Source organism: Bombus bifarius, unplaced genomic scaffold, assembly GCF_011952205.1.
Source record: "Bombus bifarius isolate JDL3187 unplaced genomic scaffold, Bbif_JDL3187 scf7180000008214, whole genome shotgun sequence".
Lineage (NCBI taxonomy): Eukaryota > Metazoa > Arthropoda > Insecta > Hymenoptera > Apidae > Bombus > Bombus bifarius.
Genome location: NW_022884517.1, coordinates 731,462 through 748,716, shown reverse-complemented (window position 1 = coordinate 748,716; position 17,255 = coordinate 731,462). Strand labels below are relative to the sequence as shown.

Below are 17,255 nucleotides of genomic sequence, written 5' to 3'. Positions count from 1 at the left end.
CAGAGACCCCCATTGCAATACCAAAGAAAATGGTGCCAATTGCAGTTGAACCTCATAACACTCAATATATTAATTCTTTATTGAGTGTGTTTGAACTTCTCCAATCTTGGCACTTTAAAACCCTTGATTTAGCATTATATCGACTTTGTTGTATCAACAGAAAGGAAGCTACAGATTGACCAATCTATTACAACTGTTGACGACTTTACACTGATGTTTGATCTAAGTACGATCAAGCTCGAGGCATTGATATTCATACCTGTTATCATATAAAAAAATAAATATCAAAGTTTTAACTCTAAAATACAACCGCTCGTAAAATTTATGACTTTCTCCGGATCTTTATTTTGTAGGTTTAAAATGCTAGAAGACTCTAGCCACAAATGTAAGCCTTTGGAGCATTAATGCGCGTTTATGATGAAAATGAGGATTCTCGAGGTGAAAACTCAATTGCGGACGCGGAAAACGATATTAAGAGACCGCGAACGTCTTGCTCTTTAACAATGGACATGTCAGCGTCGTTCGTTCCATTCGGTTTGTATAAGCATACCGCGACACGTTCAATGACCTTCCATCTAGTGAAAACTGAAAAACGGTTGGTCGCGGAGCTACGTGGTCGCGTACCACTAGAAAAGAATTACGACCGCACTCGCGTGTTTACGGTCAGTTATACCACTTTTATGATTTACCACACTTTGAAGCGAAATTTCGAAGACAAAAGCATCGTTGAAATTGAACATGACGCATAGTCATGTCAATTACAGGAAGATTCTTCGTGCACTTCGGTGGCAAATAATTGCAAATTCTTTGAAACAACGAGGTTGAGCGATTTATGGAGAACTTTATGAACTAGCGTGTGAACTAGTGCACACATAACGATCTTTAGCGTTCGAGTAGTTAGCCAGAGAAATGATTTACAACTAATAGCTGATAATTATAATTACGCTAATAAATCAAAGAATCAATTTCAAATCACAGAAATGAAGTGGCCAGTAACTTACGTTCGATATAATGCGATGTAGATCTCTGATAAACTTCAAGTACCGTGTATGCAAAATGTGCGCAGTAGGGGAGCAAAATTTTATTGCTCAGTGTCTACGATTTATAAGCACACCACTTTCTCTCTTACTTTTAAAGTCTTTCGCTCGTTAGTACGCTATATAATTTTTTGCACAGGAAACCTTAGAAACAACTTAATCGCAATGATAATTGCTCTGTTTTCCTGATAATTCCTCTCTTATGCAGAGCTTACATATGGCTACAATCTGTGAAGTCACAAAATACAGAAACGAAGGGATTCATCTGAGATTAACATAAAATAAAAGGAACCTCGCCCTCTACGTGTCTCCCTTTCTAAAATACAGTTTTGTTACGAAGCTTTGGTGACTTATGATGGAAGAGTGGATCTTCCAAAACGAAAAGATGGTAATCTTGCCCGGAAGATCGGTGTCAATTTCGTCTAACGAAAGCACCACAGATGCCTGGTTATACGAATGATGTGGGTTCATCGAAACACACATGTTTGTTACAACATGAACTTTCTCACATTTATTTGCAGTTCTGTCAGTTATATTCCATCTTGCTCCATCTTCTTGTCCTCCCGATTGTTCTTTTTTCCTTCTTAACGAGCGTGTAATTGATCGCACCGAGCATTGTGACAAGTGCACGCTCGTGACAAGCAGCTCTGTTCGGTTTTTTTTTACTGCATTGGGATGGAGACATCGACGTGTGTAATTATCATTACTGTCCGGAGTAATTACGGAAATTGTGGTTGGTAAAATTGGGATAACAAGTAAGAGTTTAATAAATTTTCTTTGATTATTTTTTGTCATCATATTTTCTATTTATATTTTATATTTTATATTTATATTCATAAAATAACATACTTTATTTTCTCTCACGGTGAACGTTATTTTCCCAACTTTCTACAAAAGTAAACTCGCGACAAAGAACGGCAAGTTCCAGGAGTAAGTATTCAAAGTTGCGATTTCGATCGCTAAACAGTGACGGAAATCGCAGCTCGATCTGGGTTACAGGACGTATTCGAATCCATAAAAAGGCGAAATGGGGTCGCATCGATTCCTGGAAATATCCTATTACCCGGTGCTTCCTGGATCGACGATCTACCTTTAGCACAATGCTTCCGCCGATTTCTGATTCATCCAGTCTTTTATAGGCGTCAAACAACGCGACGATACGTGCCAGATAAGGGGATTGCGATAACACGCGGATTCGCGGCGAGGAAAGCTTTTATTCGTTGATTGCCGGCGAATGAGGGTCGAGAGGGTCGAATCGGGACAACAGCCTGGTGATTATGAAAACTGGGTGGGAGGCGTCGTCATTAATTAATGAATGCGCATCGCAGGCCAATTAACGAGATCGTAAGTGCACTCTGGAATGGGTAAACACGTGACATTAAGTTGGCGTTGATGCCCAATGCCATGTTGGAAACGGCTCAGGGTATGCGTTAAACAATTGCTTGGAATATTAGCTTGGAAATGGTAAATGACGTTGGCTGTGGATGTATAGTAACATATAGCTTTGCTAATGTTTTTTGTCTTTTTCGGAGCCGCAAGAAGGGGAGATGGCAGAAATTAGACAACACTCACTCGCGGCTTCGGTCTTTTATTGGATAATCGTGACGAGATTGTTTTAACAGTTGAAATCATTATTAACCAACAAGTGTTGTAGTTATTTATGTATGTATGCTCCATCTTTTCTTTCCTCTTGATCTCATCGATACGAGCAAAAATGAACAGGTAAAATGGGTTTAACATTGTGAGAGTTCGAATTGACTGTTTAAATATGTACTAGTATTCTTAGATATGAACATTTGTATATTTAATCGCAAAAATTATGCTGGATAAGTAGAATTGTTAATTACTTAAGAGGACTGATTCTTGCATGCAACAATTAAAAATGAGAAATGTTTAAAATATCGAATTAATACGAATAATGTGTATTTATCGATATGAGACGTGTATTTAACATTTAGTTGGTTTGAGAAAAGTTACAGAAAGTTTATAGGTCGAACAAAAGGTTAGAACACATGGTCAATAGGTTTATCGGCCTTTAACAAGTCGATAAGGCCATGACATAAGAAATGAAGCAAGGTCAATCTATTAGTAGAAAATTGCTCGTAGTCCTAACATTATAAACACGTACAAATTATTTTCGATGGAATATAATTATTTACGAAGAAACAATACCGACTATGCTGGATAACAACCGTAACATTTTTAATATGATCATGCAAAGATATAATTTTTTCGAATGTAGAAGTTTTAAAGAGTTCTTATAAAGAAGCAATATGAAAAGCTGAATAAATAGATGATGAAAGAAAAACAAGCATTCGCGTCTGTGTATTCTTATTAATGTACTAGGAACGAATGTGTAAAACACAGGTAACTTACTTGTTACGCACGGTAGCATAAATTATAGTCAAATGTAGCTGACATAATGCATATGATTTGTATACAGCAAGATTTTTCAGTTGTCGAGAGGAAACCGAATATGAGTATAGATTGCATCGTGAATGCATACTAATAAAGGAACGCGGATAATACGTGGCAGATGGACTAAAATAGGATAGTTAAAAGTATTTCGATGAAAACTAGAAATTATATACTAGTATAAGAGAATATTACAAATAATTGAAATTGAATATTTGTCTGTAAAATAATCGACTCCGTTGTTGCTTTTTTGAACCTCGTATAAGACAGCAGCCGTTATTCGAAACTGCCAATAAATATAAGCATTATATAATATGCATAAATATAAGCACATAAACAATAAAAGACTTCTAAAGAACCATTTTTTTCATTATTTGGGCGAATCGTTAAATCGGAGCCGAAATCAAGTGATTAATTTTAAAACGAGTGCATTTCTCCAACTATCGAACGATCTTAACCGGAAAGCCCGCCTCTTGAAACTCGTGGTTGGAATTGCGGCGCGTCGAGCGGTACACCGAATCAGGTGCGCACGCACCGTCCTACCACTATAAATGGAAAAGCTCGCGCGAATCACGGTGTACCGTGTGAATTTATGGAAAATGGAGGAAAATGTTCGATGTTCGGACGCGGCATCGAACGAACGAATGAACGAACGAAGGAAGGAACGGTGAAACTGTCTGAGCGTTATTTCGAAGGGGAAGCGCGCGCGTCCCGCGTTCGGTGAACGAGACGATACAACTGACGTTAGTGGGGAGGGAGATCGAACCGAGCGAGAGGCCAAGCGAGAGTAACAGAGCCCGACAGAGACCGCAACAGAGACCGCGACATGACGAACGCCCGGCAGCACCGAGGTGCGGGCAGTCTGCGCACGGACATCGATCGAAGCTCACGTTCACATCCACTCCTCGAAATTCCCGGTGTTTTCTTTTCGATTCGTTGACACATCGTGAACAACCAAGGTCGGGACGCGAACCATTGCCACGCGATTTATCACACGTCTGCTCTCCGCTCCTGTGAGTCGTGCCTCGGTGTAGTGACACTTGTGCCTTTCGGAAAAAAAGACTGAAAATCATCGTCGTCCTGGGAGACCGATTCTACAACCCTGCCAACTCCTCTACACCCTGTGAATCGCCACACGTATACGCGTCGATCGAGCAGTAACATGGTCCGCAACTAACCTCTATTCGTGTTTGTACTCCATCGGTGAGTAACGAATTTCTCGTGAGAATTTGTTGATTAAGGTTAAGTGGTAGTTGTGTCGCGATTACACCTCTCGGCGCGGCTTAACGTACCTCGATAATCGTCCTTGCGATTCGTTTCATTTCTGTCTTAATATTACAGCCTGTATTCCAAAACACGTTGCGCTATAAATAACTGGTTTCCCAGTTTTGGCAGCTACAATTCCAAAGACGCGGCAAAAGCGACATTTTAACCCTTAACTGCTACTATATTATATGTTTCTCGAGAACTTCGGACATTATGGACATTGTCGCAATTCCACTCTTGATAAACGCACGACTCCAAGTGTCATGTTAGCTGTAATCTTTGATTAGACCGAATCTTATAATTATGTCCTGTAAATTCAGTGTTTATCCATTTTATCGTAATACTTCGGGGTTACGATGATGAATTTCTCCCTTGAAGAACATGGTCTATCGAATCAAATTCCCATCGTATCGCTAATATCTAACAACCGGAAAAATATTGGGCGTATATCGTTCACATTGATCAGAGTCTTATATCGAAGGTACTCTGTTCATCGTTGCGTTGAAGCGTTCCTTGGTCTCCAATGTCCGCAATGCGTCGCATCGACGACGATGACGAGGAGGAAAGCAACGGTGCTTGCGACTGAAAGGCTAACCCTCCGGTGTTACCTCTAAAACGATTACGAAATCTGCCCACGGAGCATGCTTTCAGCAGCGGGACAATGTTTACGAGCCGCGATACGCGATGGACAATAAATGCGCGACAATAAAACGACTTTGGTACCGCTATTGTCCCGTATGCTCGTGGATAAGCGTGCTGGGTGCGTGTGTACACGAGGTAGTAGGATGAAGGGCTAAGAAACCCGGAGAGTCTGAGAAATCAAAAGCGCGTTATCCGTTAATGGAACGAATGGACCGCGAGAAGTGGGAAGATCGCGAGTACACCTGAAAACCACCTCCTTTGATGGTTCTGATTTACAAAGACTTAGGTTTGTACGGAAGATAGGTCTTGTATTTAGACGCTAGCGGCCTTCGAGTCGAAAATCCTAAGGTTTCTCGTCTCATATACGCTGGTGTCTCAATGATTTTTGTCGGTGATAGATGTATATCTCTTGTTATTTTAAATTTAGGAAAGTTTGGAGAAGGCGAATCTTCTTTGTATTAAATATTCATTGGAATCTGTTTTTGCGCCTGTATGTGTAGTTTTGAAATCAATATATCAAGGATTTATGTTTTGCAAGTTGAGATATCGTTCATATAAATATGAATTCGCATTTTTTTTCGAAAAGGAATGTCTATTTATGCAAGTTTCTTTGTAAAATCTGACTGCTCCATGTATATTTATTTAAGCAAGAATTAATGAATTACCATGCAGCGACAAATTTTTATTTAGAGTTTAAATTTTAAACGTTAGTATCATCGAAATTTGGCTACTTTATTTGTCTCGAATATCGATATGCATGATTTATGTTTCAAAATACTTGCAATAAATTCGATTTCCAAGACCTAAGGTCCCTTTGAGGACCTAAAGTTTAATTTGGGTGTTAGCACTACTTATTTCTTAAATCTTAGCATACTGCTTTAGAAAAATGATTACTTTCTATGAAACAAGAATGGAACAATTTTTTTACGTAATAAATATCCAATATACCCCAATTTTGAACTTGGATTCAATTATATCCGTCGATCAGAAAGTGAAATTTTGTTTGCTCTCTCGACCTGGAACGTGACCTTTAACGGCATTAACGTAGAAACATTCGGACGGTCGATCGTTACGAATATTTTCTCAATGGAAATTTTGTACAAATACCGAACGTGTGGCTGAATCGAACTAATTGGGTCGTCGGTTTAATCCACAACCCCAAGCAGAATATAAACAACCATGAAAGCGGTCGATTCACTTTTCCTTATCTTGACAGTTGCTCCACATTAAGATCTCGAAGCACATTTGAAAACGACAGTCTTCACGTATTTCCATATTCGTCGTCCTTTCTCCGGTCCAATTAAAGTATAAAAGCGGTCGTTTCTTAAGAATTACTTCGACCATACGTCGAACGAATTCTTTCCTTAAATTAAACAACTTTACTTTTCCATCGATGAACGAAGATGGAGGAACTCTTGATTATATGCGAAGTCGCACCTTGCAATGTGTATAGCTGATGAGATTTTATTTTAAGGCATTATAATATTATAAAACAAATACTGGACAAATTCGAAAACGGAGTCGATCAATTTATACTTTATTATAGTACATTGGATGTTAAGTCACGACCATATCCAAAAGATGGTTTCTGTCACATAAAAATTCAATCACAAAAACGAAAACAGTCATAACAGTAAACCAGATATATGTAAGCAAACCAAAGCCCGTGCAAAGAAAAGAAAATCTAAGCAGACTTATAAAACGTGAGTTCACGAGTTCCTTGAACACGTGGTAGATGATACGTGATTGAGTTTAGCTACACATTCAAAGCAATTTCTAAGAGTTGTTGATTAGACAAGATGGTCATTGTTACCGTGCTTCGTAGTATCAGAATTACTACGGGCACGTCGCGACAGGATAATTTCAGTACCTTTCCTGTGATGACACGGTCACACGCTATACGTAATCGCAACCGTTTATAATTGTTTGGCGCCATATTTCAAAGGGAGTTAAACGGTTTCGTTCGCTTTCCAAATATTTCCACGGCCGGTGCGCGGAATTGCCGTGTTTCCGTATCTGGGTAGGTTGTCGTCACCTTTTATTGCCTTTTCATCTTCATCCCGCAGAGCTCTAAAATCACAGGAAACATGCCGAAATGTTTACGGAGTGGCGATTAAGGCGGTGCGATATCATTTCAATGATTTACGCCTCGCGATGCTTGTCTTTGTTCAAACGGAGACCCGAATCTCGTTTCGTTTGTGTATCGTGGTTGTAAGGAGATTACTTTCATTTGCTGCCTCGTTGCGTAATCGAGTAAGTCTTGATGTGCGTATACGGAGTGTTCCTGAGTGCAAGAATAACATTAGCTTGGAATAAAGCCTGATAAGGTATACAATTTGGAGTTAAGGAATAATGAATAGTATTTTTTGAACGTCATATTATTTATCATGAAATGTAAAGTCCATTCTATCGAATTAATTTATCGAACGATTAAAAAAGAATATTTTTAGTTGATTAAAAAAATTTAATTACAATTGTGCTATTTGATAAAGTAATTGTTCTATTCTCTCTATAACAAGCAACCAAATCAAACATTAGACCAGAGATCATTACATTGCAGTCGTCTTAGTTTTAAGGTATTTTAGGCCAAGAATGGTATGTATGGTTTCATTAGACGAGTAAAGCAAACAGATAATTTCTTCTGATTATTAGCTTTTCTTGGAATAATAAGGTCGTTAACACAATTTCAAATAGTATCACTTACACACGTTCCCATGCACGTAAGATTAGAAATTTGACATAAATTTATTAACTTGCGTCATATGAACCTGCTATTGAAAAAAAAATTATATCCGGGTTACCTAAATTTACTTGATATTTTTCTTTCCGTTACAAACATCTTTGACAAATCTTTTTCCTGATCATAAACAAAGTGAGCTTCCTTCTACCGAGAAGCGTTCCATTCTATATGAGGGGAAACGCTTATGCTAATTATATATATCGAAAATCAAATAAAAAGATAAACAGGTCCAAATTGAAGTAAACGAGAAAGTAGCACGGATAAAGCGAGGTGTGGAACCTATAATTTTGCATGATAAAAATGGAGTGAAACACGACTCTGTCAAAAAAATATTACGAGTATAGAAATCGTAATCAATAAAAGGATAAATATTAACAAGAGGAAAGTAGAACTCATCGGACGTAATAATAGACAACATCGAGAGTAATGAGGCGGGATGAAAGTTATTTTCTCGAAGCAACGTTTTATTTACACACTTGGATGACACGGATTTAACTAGAAAATTAATTGAACATGCACACGGTATATGTTATGAGTCCGTGTCTCTCGCATTGGCATACTTTCCTTCCAGTTCGCTAAACAGAAATTTTTATTTGTATAAATTTCGACAAATAGCTTTCCACGTGCTTTTGCGAGTCCGTGCTAAAAATACGGAAGCCAATGTTTTACTATTCGTTCCGTCAGAAATACTCGTAAACAGAGTTCCCAAGAAAAGACTCTCGCTGTTTACGAAAGCTCTCAGCATCGATGAAATTTAGTCAGCATACCTACCGTGCGTGGTAACAAATGAATGTTGTCAATGAAACTAATGAAAACGTTTTGATTGTCTCGCGCAATTCCTATTCAGAGAATTTGTTTCGAGTAAAAAGTTATTAAAAAGGAGGAATTACGAACGGAATGTATAGCATCCGTGCTTATTTTTAATAATTACGTAAGAAGAGATTATTAATACATATTTGGCATTTGTGAAAAGATGCAATATGTGTAGTTATGGATTTCGATTCTCACGTTCGATTGGTGAATCTCATTGTTTTCTTCATTTTGTATTTTATTAGAGCAGACGGTATTAGCACTTTTTAAAATTTCTATAAAATTAGACTCTTAATGGAAGTACAAGACATTCTTATCAATAATTAATATTTAGATCTGAATATTTAGATTTTAGGGCATACATAAACGAACTCGAAATAGAATTTTTTATACCTTCTCCTTCATAATTATTTATATTATTTTATCAATGCAAAGCCGATGCTTATTAACGAAAGCAACATTATCATATCCACCTAATACGGCCAAAAAACACCTGAAAACATACGGGTTCAAGTTCCATGACTTCCGCTTGCCTGCACAATCGCGCAGTCACATTCCCTTAAGGGGGGGGGGGTAAGGTTAATTCGTACAAAAATAAGGCATGTTTTTGTGAATTATTTGTGACGATACAGTTAAAATCTCTTTATTAAAACCAATAGTACATTAAAGTATGACATTCGAAGAATATTGTATAAAATTTTCACGGAGAAATATTAAAAAATACAGCAATGGCAGCAATTATTCGGACGTGTCTCGGAAAAAAGTAGAATTGCTCATAACTTGGTGCTGGATCATCTGAAATAAAAAATCAAAGTTCATTCGTTAGGTAACAGCTTTCCCCAGGGTTTTTCGAAATTTCAATTTTTCACTTTTTTGGAACACTTTGAAGGGAAGATTAGACGCAAATTTTCGCAAAATCGGCTAATTTATGCTTTCAAAGTGTTCCAAAAAAGTGAAAAATTGAAATTTCGAAAAACCCTGGAGAAAGCTGTTACCTAACGAATGAACTTTGATTTTTTGATTTCAGATGATCCAGCACCAAGTTATGAGCAATTCTACTTTTTTCCGAGACACGCCCGAATAATTGCTGCCATTGCCGTAGTTTTTAATATTTCTCCGTGAAAATTTTATACAATATTCTTCGAATGTCATACTTTAATGTACTATTGGTTTTAATAAAGAGATTTTAACTGTGTCGTCACAAATAATTCACAAACACATGCCTTATTTTTGTACGAATTAACCTTCCCGCCCTTCCCCCCTTAATAATCGAACTTGAGTCAAGAATTTCTCGTTTAACGTGTTTCATACTCTTCGCCTAACCACAGTAGCGATATATTGTATCTGCATAGTAGCAAGGTTGGTAGGAAATCCATCGTACGAACTCGCATCGCAATAGAAACTCTGCCCCATCGATTTCGATTACGATCTCGATTCAGAGTGCTCGTACGCGCGAACCTGCCGACGAACCAGCGTTTATCGCCAGTAATTAATTCACCAGTTAGTTGGAGATCGGGGCTCCGGTCCGAAGGCAATTAGCGATGCCGCGCGTCTAACTTGCTAAGAACTGTTTGTCGAGAGCGGAGAGAAAGTAAAGAAGCTTGCGAAACATATAAATTTCTTTGATCGCGGCTCACAAGGAAATCGCTGGTGGGCATCTATCATGCGAGCTAGGTCTTCATGCGGTCCGATGAGTTTCTTACCGATTCACAACGGGCCACGGAAACCTGCTCAACACACTCCCGCGTCTCGAAATATATTGACAGCGTTTATAGCCTGTCGATGAGTAAGATCACGCATCGTTTAATCCATGGGTGACACTATCTTCTCTCGTCTAAGGTCTATCACAACATCTAAATGCTATCACACTTCGATGAAATTAGATTGTCTACGCCTGTACCGATATCCTATTGCGCATTAACGATCAGGGAAATTTTTGTTTTTCGGTGAGATAAATTTGGAATCGAAGTTATACAGTTTCATTTCCTTTGTCACGTAAAAATTGTCAATCTGTTTAATGACTTTTTAGCTTCTCCAAGCCATACGGAGGACACGCGTTTTAATTGACAATTATTTACTTAATTGTCTTCTTAACCTTTTTATACCATTCACCTTCTATAATCGAATGGTACTTTGCTACGAATTTTCGAGATGTTCCTTTTTTCGCAGAATTCTTTGAGAGTGCCGTAGTTATCTAGTATTATTTCTTTCATCATTCACTGTACTCTCTTGAGAACGCTCACCCTCGCATACACGCGTCACTTAACCATAATTAAATTTCGTACTCGTGTTAAATATTCACGGTAAGTACTTTCGTCTGCGTAATTTGCCGCGTGATTTGCGTAAATATAACAGGAATGTGACGATTTCTCAAGAAAAAGCAAAAGTGAAAATTAAAGAGAGCCCAAGGAAAACTTTTCTTGTACGACGTACTATTTTTAAAAGAACAGGATTTAAACATTCCGTGATTCACCATCTATTTTTTGTTATTTATGCATACGTGAATAATCCCGCGGCTTAAAAATCGTATCTTCATAGTTATTTCTGTATTTCCTTTAAAAGTAGCACTAAATATACGATTTAAATCGTTAATAAAAACGTAAATTGGTTGTTTAAGGGTTTTTAATTTTTCAAGGTTTTGTTATGTTGCGATTATTTTTTGTTCCGATTATTTTTGCTCTTAATATCGTGTTCTTCTCGCTCTCGTGAACGTCCTCGTATCCGCACAGGCTACGCGACAAAAAACAGCCTCTTGTATCGTGCGAATAACGCTAATTAGATCCGAACGAGCGTGAAATCTTAATTCTCCGTTCGCTTTCGAAGAATTTCGTCATGTGTGACCAGTTTTTCAATCTTTCTCTGGGTTAAACTGCTTCTCTTGTCGGCGATGTTAAACGCACTTAGTTAAAGAACATAGTTTTTCGTGCATTCGATTTGTAAATTAGCCGAAATATAGACGCGGAGAAACGTCGATTAATTAATTAAATCCGAAGTACTTAGGTATGTCACTTATGTCGATAACGGATCTCTCTGCGACATTAATCGCGCGCTTTCGTTTCTCGCAAAATTACGACCTTTTGTTCGAACGAGCCTTTGTGAAATGCGTGCTTCTCTACGCACTCGCTCGCTCGTTCACGTTACGTTTGCGATACAACGTAGTAGATTCGATCTCGATTTCATAGCTGTGATACGAGGCTATGCGATTTGGTAGCTTTATATTTCTAATTGCAAGACCCGTGCAGACGCGTCGTTGCGATTTCATAGCTTTATTTACTCGCGCTCACGGCGAGTTTCGCGTCAGGCTTAGATCTTGCGTAGCTGATCAGTGATAATAATTGAGTGACGTACTCGCAGGAGTAAGTACGTATGTTCCCATTTGCGGAGCGTGGCCAGTTTTTGCCCGGTGGTCGATGAACCGCGATCACCCCTCGCCGCATCGAGAATTGCTCGAAACTAATAATAACGCGCAAACATTAGAGAAACAGGGTAAAAGTAGAAGAAGGAGAGACGGAGCAAGAGATGAGAAGGCATTGGGAAGAGAGAAGAACAGAGCGGTATCTGCGGAACAAGCGTTAATGAATTTCATGCGCGTCATTACATCCTGCGTTGGTTGCAATTATATCGCAATTAAACTATGACCCCATCGTCAACAATGCAGCCATTGTGTTAATAATTATGCTTTGGTATGCGCTCCGTGATCGGCTTTACGTAACGCGAACACGCCGTTACCGACGATCGAATACTAATCACGGCGTTTCGTCCAATTCTCTGAACGAAACGTTCGATGTATAATTCGTCTAAGCACACCTGTAAACGGATACTTAACGCCACGCCTGGTGAATCGCTGTAATCAACGGTTTCGAGAAATCCCCGCTCGGCACTGGTTTCTAGATAGGAGAACGGAAACTAGCATTGTTCATGATACCATTTTCCCCAACTGCGTAAAACACTTCTTCTCGGTCCGTGAAGCGCGATTTTGGTATTCGATCCTTTGACCGTTACAGATGACTATAATCATCCGGAGATTTACGTACGTTTTTAGTCGTTTAATAATGTTAAACGATAAAAGTTTAGAGTAACCAATACATCAAAAATTCGCACGATAATTGGAATATATGCAACATATTCACACAACCTGTTCACACACGTCTCGACACGCGAATACTGGATTTTATTGTTCTTCTCGTTTTGAACAAAGGTTATCGCAACAATTGCAACGCTAGAAATACGCAAATGTACAAACGTTTACTAAAACGGATATCGAAAGATTTGCCGACAGAGTACCCGCCAGTAATACCGCTGACGTGAGTCTATTCAAACTTCCAACTAAATATCGAGAGCACTCGAGGCATATCGCGGGTCAATTGCAGCGCAAACTCATTCAGCAATTCAGAATATTTATCGAAAAACATACCATTCTACTGAATTAGCCAACTCTTCTGAGCTCGGTCGAAGCGTTCACAAGTGCGCTTTTCTCGCACTCGTCAAATCCTTCCAGTATTATTCTTCTTCGAGCAATAGTACCAACTATATATCAACTATATACGGTTTATGAAATCAAAGCTTCCTTCGATGATCTTTTACAGAAGACGGTAAACTTAAGCGAGCGATACACGAGGAGGTTTCTCGTTACAAGCGAAAAAAGTACGATATTTCGAAGTTGGCTTTTGCGAGAGGAAGGATTAAAGGGTGAAGGACACTCAGTGGTAGGAAGGCAAGAAAAAGAAATGAGAAAGGGAAACAGGAACGCAGTCATTCCTATCGTAAAAAAATCACCGACGAAAATACAATAATGCAAGAGAAGAGGTTCTCGCTCGTGCCATAAACCAAATCGCATCGGTTGACCCAGGTTGACCCGTTTGGGGATCTTTTGTGCGACACATTTTCGTCGTTTTATACCTTTTTGACGGGGGCACCGGTTCGGTTTGGTTCTTTAAACGGATCCCGGTTTGGGAATTCCTCAAGGTTCCTGATCCAGGAGACGACGACGGGTTAGACGAGATCGCGCGCGGGAGAGATCCTGTCACCTCGCCATAGGGTGGCCTTGCCGTGGCCGCGCAAAATAATCATATAACGTGCCTGACTGCATAGCTGCATACCATAATGTGCTCCTTCTGTCCCGTGTTCAACCGTGGTCCCCTTTCTCTCTCCTACCATTGTCCCGATCGACGTGACCGAAAATGGACGATCACGACCAGCCCGATCCTTTTTGTCCACTTTTACGACGCTCCAGAATGAATTCCGTTCACCGAGCCCCGCGAGCCTTCTCTGCTCTTTTTATTCTTTTTTCTCTCCTGATGAAGTTATTAATGTTGACGCTCGATGGAGCCTGTAGAACGACGCTTTGCTTTGTTTGCGAGAAACGCTCCATGGATCGCTTTCACCGTGAGTATATTGGATGGATTGGATTGGGATTATCGTCGGGTCGGGTGCAGATTTTTGATGATACTAAATTGACTGATATTTAGATCGTTCAGTAATGTACGTCGATGAAATTTACGACGATGTTGAAATTTTTAGGAACGGAAATAATAATTAAGCGTATTCTTAGTTCTTTAGTCATCGATGGATTAACGATTAGAGGAGCTAAGTGTACTTTAAAAAGATAAAATGGATATTGAGACACATAGTAGTTAACTGACCGTTGAGGCTGAAGAGAGTTGAGGTTGAACTTGTTGATTTCTGCAAACCTGAATAGTAATAAAATCTCACATTTTAATGCAAGAAGATACTATAACATACAATAGTACCTGTTCGTTGAATCATAGCGATAAAATGTTAAACGAAAAGGTTATAAATGTAATAACTACTGTATTTTTTGTCTGAGGTTTGTTTTATAACATGTATTGGATTACGATTATTCCTTGGAAACGAGTATTTGTAAGAGGAAAATTTATTAGCGCTGTACTCCGAAAAGACACGATACCCTAAACTATTTTTACTTCACGATACAAGACGCGTAACATACTTGCTGGGAAGCAAGTCTAATTCTGACTGATTGGGACACGATTCACATCATATAAAAAATTGATAAAGTAAGTACCAAAAGCGCGACGATAGCGGGAGAGTAATTAGTTTGTCGCAAATGCTCGGAGCATCGGGTGGAGCCAATAGCGTGCGCATAACTCTTGCCCAAATAACACTTCCGTGGCAGTATCTGACCATGAAAATTGCCGGAATTAATAGATACGTTTCGTTAAATCTGTGTGAAGTTTGCAGTCTGATAGTTTGCGTCAAAACACAAATCAATGCCCGTTTCCGTTGTCGACGTAGACCGTAGGCGAATCTACTAAATGGCTCTCGCTTCTAACAGAGCCCCCTGCGAAATCTATCAGTCCCGCGTGTATTTCTTCTGTGACAACTTATCTTCACGCGTGTGACTTGAGATGTAAGTTGGCCCTATATAGGCGATGCCGGCTATGCCAATAAATATCTCTATTCCGTTTAGCCGCGTGTGCCTGTCGTTTCATCCCTCTTTTCATTTTGCTTTCTCGTTCTCCCTACTTAGTTGGTTCGCGTACGATCGATATTCTGTCGTGCCGTGCACGTCCAGCATCTCAGATACGCCGTATTTCAGTAGCATTGATGTTCGGTGAGCGAGCGAGAACACGGCAACGACGCGTGGGAGTATTTAACTCTTTGTGCGTGAAACTCCATCATAAATGGGGAAGATTATCTAGTAATCTGGCTTTAAGGATGGTTTATGGCGACGCGTTGCGCGTAAATAAATTAATGTCTTTCGATGATTTTATCTCATTTTGGTTTAAAAAGGGCAAAAGTTTGACGAATGGATTTTTAATATTTTCGATAAGACGAAATAACATAAGGAAAGTAACACCTAGGTTTCGTATCTGGGAACAACGAAACTAAAAGATAGCCTCCATAGCGTTACATTATTTATTCCAAAAGCGTTTTCCAGTTATCGCAGAGATCAGAAGCCTGCAGCCAAGTTACTAAATCTTACGTAGAGTCAAAAAGCCCTTTCGGAAGCTGTTTCAACATGTTGCATGGAAACGTGCGCTGGAATAATTTCTTTTTAATCTTTCGTATTCATGTAAGATTTACTGCGTTTCCTACGGTGCATATGTAGTTAGAAAGTCGACACATGTTTCCGTTGATGTATCCGCCGACGCTTCCGCTCCGCGGTACCTCGTTCACGTCTTCGCGAATCCTAGATATAGGTACCCATGTAACGTCTGCTGCTTCGATCTAGACTGATCGTTTGTAAAGCGTCGAACGTTCAACCTGGAAACGTGTTGTCTTTCACGCTTCAATTTGCATATAATTTCATGCCACAGTGATTTCTTGTTTCGCTCTATCGAATGAATTCCATAGGAAACTAGATTTTTTATGAGACGAATCGTTTTTTCTGGATATGTATCTGTATATCGTACAATTTCACGAATTATATATGTAATTTAGGAATACGTAATACTCTATAAGTAGAGTTTAGATTCAAGCCTAATAATCAATAATCGCAATTGAAACGTAATATCTTGGTCTTTAATAGTAAACTCTTCAGAAGGAAGCAGTGGCTACTGGTAATTAGAAATAGCAAGTTGGAAAGCACGAAGAAGTCAAACAAGTGAAGAAAAAGTTGGCGTATATCTAAATACGATAGATAAATAGCTATTAATGAATCTACTACAGCTACGTAAAATTTATAACCAAGAATGTTTACTTTCAACGGTACACGCAGGTTGATTTTGTATAACATCTCAAAGCTTCGTACGTTTAGAGAGACGCGCGCCTCGCGAAAACGACGATCATTATTGATCGATAAAACGGTGCGATACATTATACACCATCCAAGTGTTGGTTAGAGAAGTGAAAGTCCGAAGATATTTTTAATTACCGAGAAGATTTTACGAACTTGCAGAAAATTCAGGAAATCTGTGCAATTGTTTTTAATTAATTACAAGTTTTACGATCATACTTTCAAATCTTACTCGCGAGTAGTTTGGAAAGTAAACTTTATTATTCGGACTATCCACTACCAAGCATACGATACGATATTGCCATTTTCATTAGGAAATGTTAAAGGAAGGAAGAAGAAAGATATTCATACTAACATACGCTATTTGCACAAATCGTAAATCACGCTTGTTTCGTCACTTCGTCAAACGCATAGGATGTCCTAAACGCAACCGCGTGGACACTGAAGGCTAACTACTCGGCGTAATTATATGGCCCGAGTACGTGGTTCACGGTGAGATTTCACGTTCGCCAGACATTGCGAATGAATCATTCGCCGTTTACTATGCAACTACGTTGAATTTGTGACAGAGAAGAAAAGGATCGATGGATCGATCCACGCTCGATTCCTTCAACGCAACGCAGCGGAT

General features: G+C 39.1%; 1 protein-coding gene across 2 annotated transcripts in view; it reads left to right on the top strand.

Annotated features, from left to right (window-relative positions):
* The first annotated feature begins 4,259 nt into the window (after positions 1-4,259).
* The window catches only part of LOC117210996, an 80,106-nt gene continuing 67,110 nt past the window's right edge, over positions 4,260-17,255 (top strand). For both annotated transcript variants that reach the window (XM_033454520.1, XM_033454519.1), the window contains exon 1: positions 4,260-4,655. The gene's annotated coding sequence lies outside the window, so the exon portion shown is untranslated. The remainder of the gene's footprint in view (positions 4,656-17,255) is intronic.